We start from the raw sequence: 6000 nt of genomic DNA, 5'->3' as shown, positions 1-6000 counted from the left end.
TCAGCACGGGGGGCGTGATTTGGCCGCCGGCCACTCGGAGGGGCGGGGCGGGGTCACTTAGTAGGGGATAGAACTTTATAATTACATTTTGGATACTGTGGTTCTATTTGATAATAATAGAGTAATTTTTAAAAGACGAGCGTTTCCTGTTTGCCGTTTTTGTTTGGTTTTGAAGGGGCGGGTTTGAGAAGGTGGCCGAGGTACATGGGCCTAGTGTCAGTGGACAGGTTCTGTTGAGTCCTTTTTCTGTGCTCATCCCCCGTGTTGGGTGGTGAAGGGGGCGCAGATCCCGCCGTTATAAAGCCGAAAAGGAGAGGCAGGCCTGAGCAGCCTCACAGGTGAATGAGCCCACGGGAGGGTGGAGCTCCCGGCGCAGATCCTCCCTGCGCCCTGGTGTCGGGAGGACAGTGGGGTTCAGGAGGGAGGAGGGAGAGTGAAAGGTTTGGAAGGCTCTGGGAAGACCGGCAGCAGAAGCTGGGTGCCTCCCGCAGGCCCAGGAAGCCCTCCTGCCTGGCTTGAAAAGCAGCTGGTGGAGGGGTGGCGTGCCCGCCGTGTAGGGAGGCGTAGGGAAGGGGTGCGGAGGCACCTGGTGCCAATCTTCGGGAAAGGCACCAGTCAGAACACTTTTTATTTGCATGTTGCACCCAGTTACTCTCCTTCGACTTGTTAACTGCATCGGTGCACCCTCATTTTGCTAGGTATTCATTCGTTTCCAATCACCCTCCAGTGGGGCACAGAAAAAGAAACTGTGGGCAAATTATGTTGCCCACAGAGCGATCTGCTCTTGTTGTCCTGGGCTTGACAGTGACCCAGAGAGAATTCAGGCAGTTCATGGAGGCTAGCGGAGTGCCCGGCTCAGCCATGTGAACTGGGGAGGCCAGACTTCTAACTGACGGCAGAGCACCTGAGAGCCAAGAGCTGCTGAAGGTAGTGAGTCTGGGGGCGGAGAGGGGAGGACAGATATTTAAAGGGGGTTAGGAATTCAGAGGGCACAGTTGCTACATTACTGACTTTGAAGGGGCTGTTGAGGTAGGTCATCAACGCCCTCCTTTATAAAGATGCATGAAGTCAGGCACAGAGGGGAAGCGATAGCCCAAGATCTCCTATTGGAAAGGATGTGATTTGTTGGTTTACACTGAAATTTTCTAAAAGGAAAATTTTCTAAAAGGTTTACACCGAAATTTTCTAAAAGGCCTCAGGGCCGGCAGCCAGAGGGAGGGTTAGAGGGCCGGGCTGATGTGAAGGGCTGGAGAGGAGGCCATTCTGGGTCCTGACCTGCGGAACCGGCTGGAGAGTAGATTCGGATCTAGGAGCAAGTCGGTAGGTTTGCCTATAGGAAACACCTAAGTGCCAAGCGCGTGATGAATGCACTGCCGACCGCGGGAGGACACGGCATAGACACAGCGTAGCTTCCGTGCAGAGGTGGGATCCGAGCTGGAGGATTTCACAGATGAGAGGAATGGGGAAGGCCTTCCAGCTGTGGGTATTCTCGAAGGCGGAAGTGTGGAAAGTGGGCCCAACTGAATCAGGGATCAGTGACTGATGAAACCCACTGAGCTGGAGAAAGGGCTTGTGGAGAGAAAACAAGCTGGCTGGGAGTAGACGTGGGTGCAGGGGAGTCTCGGATCTGAGACTGGAGAGTGTGGAGTTTGAATCTGATCATGTAGGAGATGCCATTGCCGATCGCTGAGCAGGAGAGAGACGGGTGCAAGTGGGTATCAGGAGGCTGCAGCCAATGGGGATGGGGACAGTCTATAGTCAGATGTATGGGGGGAACTAGCCGTGGTCGGTGGACGGGTCCGAGGACGATGCATCTGGTGCTGGAGGTTGGACGCGTGACAGAGGAAATGGCTCTTTTGAACGCCAGGATGTGTGAAGCCTCGAAGAGATGTGAGCAGAGGTATTTTGGAGATACTTGGTGGAAGGCCACAGCTGCTCAAACTCTTTACTAGTCCTGGAATTTGAGAACCAGAGAGTGCTGGGGGCGATCAGACCTGAGTGGGAGACTGTGGCAGTTTCTGGTGAAATCCAAGGCGGAAACTCAGAGAGTAACTTCCTTTGGTACCAGGGCGTCCTCAGAGAACTGTGGAGTCTGTGGGAACCGTGCCCGTGAGCCTTTCTTTTCCTAGGAAATCTGGTTTATAAAGGATTCAATATAGTCAAAGACTGGTACGTCTTATGGGCTGTCAGGGGTCCTCTGTGCCCCGACCTCCCTTGGCTTGAACCCCCTTCATGCCCTTTCCTTTCGCGGCCCAGCTCCCTGGGCTCCAAGTCATCTCTCCCTTTTCCCGACTCCCGAACACCATCGTGATTCTCGCTCTCCATCTGCCGTAATCTCTGCCAGTGGTCACGGACCAACATCAAACGGGGGCTCACTACAGTATAGACGGACCCTGGAGTCGAACAGATGTGGATTTAAACATGATGGTCGTGTGGCCTCGAACAAGCTAATTAACAGACCGTGTCCTCATTCGTTAACTGGGGACAATAAGCCATTGTTCTGAGGCTTAATAACAATGCAGTAAATATGTAGCAAAGACTTGGGCACATCCTAAGGTCTGAGTAAAAGTTTGCTAGTTTCAGGTTAGCTTATGGCTAATGACAGCTTAACTTGGTAAAAGCAGAAGTTCGGGCAGGTCGTGGGGCCAGTGTTGTGTCCCCAAAGAATGATGCTCTGAGAAGGCAACTTCCCCGCCAGCCAGAGGCAGATTACTTTGGTGTGAGGACGTTCAAGTCAAATCACGCAGACAACTACCCCTTGGTCTTGAAGTCGGAGCAGACAGGGGTTAAAACTCACGTCTCAGCCACATGCCAGCATCTGCAGTGGGTAGTACCCGCCTTCCTGGTCATCCCGTACCCTCACGGCGCTTTCCCCGGGGGCCCTTAATTAGAAAGCCAGACTTTCAAACTCCTGAACTGTCAGTTGCCATTGGCCCCACGGAGTCGTGCGCCAAAGAGAGTCACTGCCACTCATTGAAGGCTTCTTACTTTTGAAGGCTTTACGGACCTTCGCAGGCTTCACAGCTCAGATGTGTGCACCGCACGCTCATTTCATAGGTGAAGAGCTTGAGGCCCAGAGGGGGTAAGTTGGCCCAGAGTCACACAGCAACCACACTGTGGAGCCAAGATCTGAAGTCGTCTTGACTCCAAAGCCCATGTGTTTGGCCACATAACCAAATAACCCAAATGGTTACTGACAAAAGAGAAGTCAGAGCCTCTTTCAAATTATTCCATTTTACCCTCCGATTTTAAAAATTAAGACACAATTAGGGGAACCAATATACCGAGCAGAACATGCTCTGTGCCATACATTTGCCAAAATCGTGAACATAGTAAAACAGAATTTTAGAGGCCTTGGCCGTAGCGTCGTGGAGCCCGTGTTTGCAGCTGGAGAAAAGAAGACAGGGAGGAGCGCGTGGTCGGTGCCGGGCTCGCTCACCCGGGCAGGGGCAGCGAAGGGAGTGAGCCGTGGGGCTGGCATCTCAGCCAGCCGTGGGGCTGGCCTACAGACGCCCGTATCTATTAGGCATCCCTCGTGGGCAAAGCGTTGTACTGGGCTCCATGGAGAAACACAAAAGGATTAGGAAACCCTCCACTGCCTTGACAGCACTTAAAATTTGGTGGAGACTGCGGCCTAATTCTCCAGACTGAACCTTTGGGGTCTGGAAAGCGACGGAGACCTTCAGGCCACTGTCTGGGCAGGAAGAGCCATCACGCCACCATCTCTTCTCTGACCCTCCTTTCAGACAGGGTAGCTTTAGCCAGGTGTCTGTGGGGACCTTTCCTGAGGCCATGTTGTGGCAGCTTCTCAGATTAAGGGATCAGGGACGGAGGCCTCCAGGCCCTACTGTTGCCAGGGCAACAGTGAGTCAGGCCAAGGCCTCTCCTCCAGCTTTCTGGAAAGCACTGCAGCTGCTGAAGCCTCTTACTGCTTCCCAGGCATAGTGGGGACTTCTAGATTTAAATTTTTGATAAATCGGTTCTGCACTGACCACTTCTAGTTGGGTTCTTTGAAACGGGTATTTTTAGTTAAAGCATACTAGAATCTAACCCTTCTATTTCTATTTTCTACCAAAGGTTAATTCCAGGCTAAAACAAGTTTTCTAAGCAAGAAAAGAAAGGAAGGGAGAGAGGGAGGGAAGAAGGAAAGAAGGAAGGAAGGGAGGAAGGAAGGGAAAAAGAAAGAAAAAACTAAGTTAAACCGAGTACTACTGATAGTGAGTGGCCTTACGTGAAAACTTCCGGTCAGAAATCAGACCTAGCCCTGAGTTTATTAGGGATAATAATAATTACCGCTATAATTCATTGGGTCTTACCATGTTCCAGGCACTGTGCTAAGGAAATGCTTTCATTTCATTTTCTCTTTTGACAACCTGTGAAATCGGTATTATATACCCTTTTACAATGAAGTTTGGAGAGGTTAAGCGATTAGCCCAAGGTCACACGGCCAGAATTTAAACGTCACGTGTGTGCTGTTAACTGCTGTTGGAGACTGCCTCCCAATTTCTTCTACGTGGATCCTTAATAAAGAAGGCAAAACAGTACTTTTTCTCAAATTGCAGCTCTGACTCTCCCATGGACACAGCGTGTAAGTTCTGGACCTGGCAGACAGACCAGCTCAGCCCGGCAACCCTGGGACAGCATCCGGCTCTCCTAACCGGGGAGAATAGATGCTGCGCGCCCCGGTGGCTGGGCATCAAGCCAGCCCCCATTTTAGACCGAGCCCCTCTCTTCCGTGGGGACTTTGGGAAGAGGCTTATGTGTTAAGGCGAGGGGCTCCCTTTCTGTGTTTGTTTCTATGTTGGGACCTAAGAAGCCATTTGTTTAACAGTCAGAGAAGGAACGGGGTGAAGATTTTCATACGGACGATGCACCTGCTCTCCAATAAAACAGTGCTCACGCCGTGACTCAAATCCTTTAGGCTTGTGCTACCTCTTGGGTTCTCACCATTCCTTCCACCGCAACCAATGAATGAAACTCACTGCTCCTCTTTATGAAATAACAAACAAGTTCTCAAAATAACTCGAGTATGTTAGGATAGGAGCATCACTACTGACCATTAACTAGGGTAATGAAAAGTTGAATTTTAGTGACAAAATGTACCAATGAAAATTTCTATCCTCACTAGCAATTTTATTTAAATACTGAATATCGGGACAACAAATTGTTTCCTTTTAGAATCAGTATAGTCTAATAAGCATAGAAGCTTTTTAAGAACTACATTCAATCAGTTCTTTGTTTACAGATACACAAATACTAAAGATACGCCCTCAAAGGATTGAAATTGATTGGATTTAAGTTCGATTCAATTAAGAAAATTAAACAGGTTATGCAGCATGACATTTGCCATTCTTCCACTGAAGGTATGATCCAAGAACCATAGTTCCATGACCAAATTTTCTGCAGGTCAATTATACAGATTCTAAAATCTAAGATAAAAATTTTAGGTGTGTATTATCTTATGTGGGTTGATCGTCATCACTGAAACTGGCCCCATTAATTTTGTCCAAAAGTAAAGGCAGTAAGTTGGTTTGCAAAGCTACCCCCTAAACAATTTAATAATAACAAATGTCCAACTAAAATTATTATTCATTTCCCACTTTAGCTTATCCTGAATTAACCAATGCCTTACCAAGCCAAAGGTTTGTGATACATCTCGAAATAAGTTTGGAAAAAAAAACCCTCAAATGTTTCAGAGTACTACTGAAAGAGCAAGTCAGTATCCAAATAACGCCAGCCCCTAGTATATTTATTCAAATGGTAGACATACTGAGAAGAAATAGACACATTTTTCTTGCCCAAATCTGTGCCAGCTCTGCAGAGTCTTGGAACAAGCATAAACTAAACTGCGTACAAACATGCTTGGGTGTTCATTTTACCAAAAGGATTAACTCGCATTAGTATGTTATTGTCATATAACTGAATTTCAGAATTTAATTTAAAACCCTTTTCCCCCAAATGAAAGTAGCACTGTTGTTTTTTCTTACTGTAAAGGGAACT

Source organism: Tursiops truncatus, chromosome 9 (genome assembly GCF_011762595.2).
Source record: "Tursiops truncatus isolate mTurTru1 chromosome 9, mTurTru1.mat.Y, whole genome shotgun sequence".
Lineage (NCBI taxonomy): Eukaryota > Metazoa > Chordata > Mammalia > Artiodactyla > Delphinidae > Tursiops > Tursiops truncatus.
Note: the sequence above shows the minus strand (reverse complement) of the source record.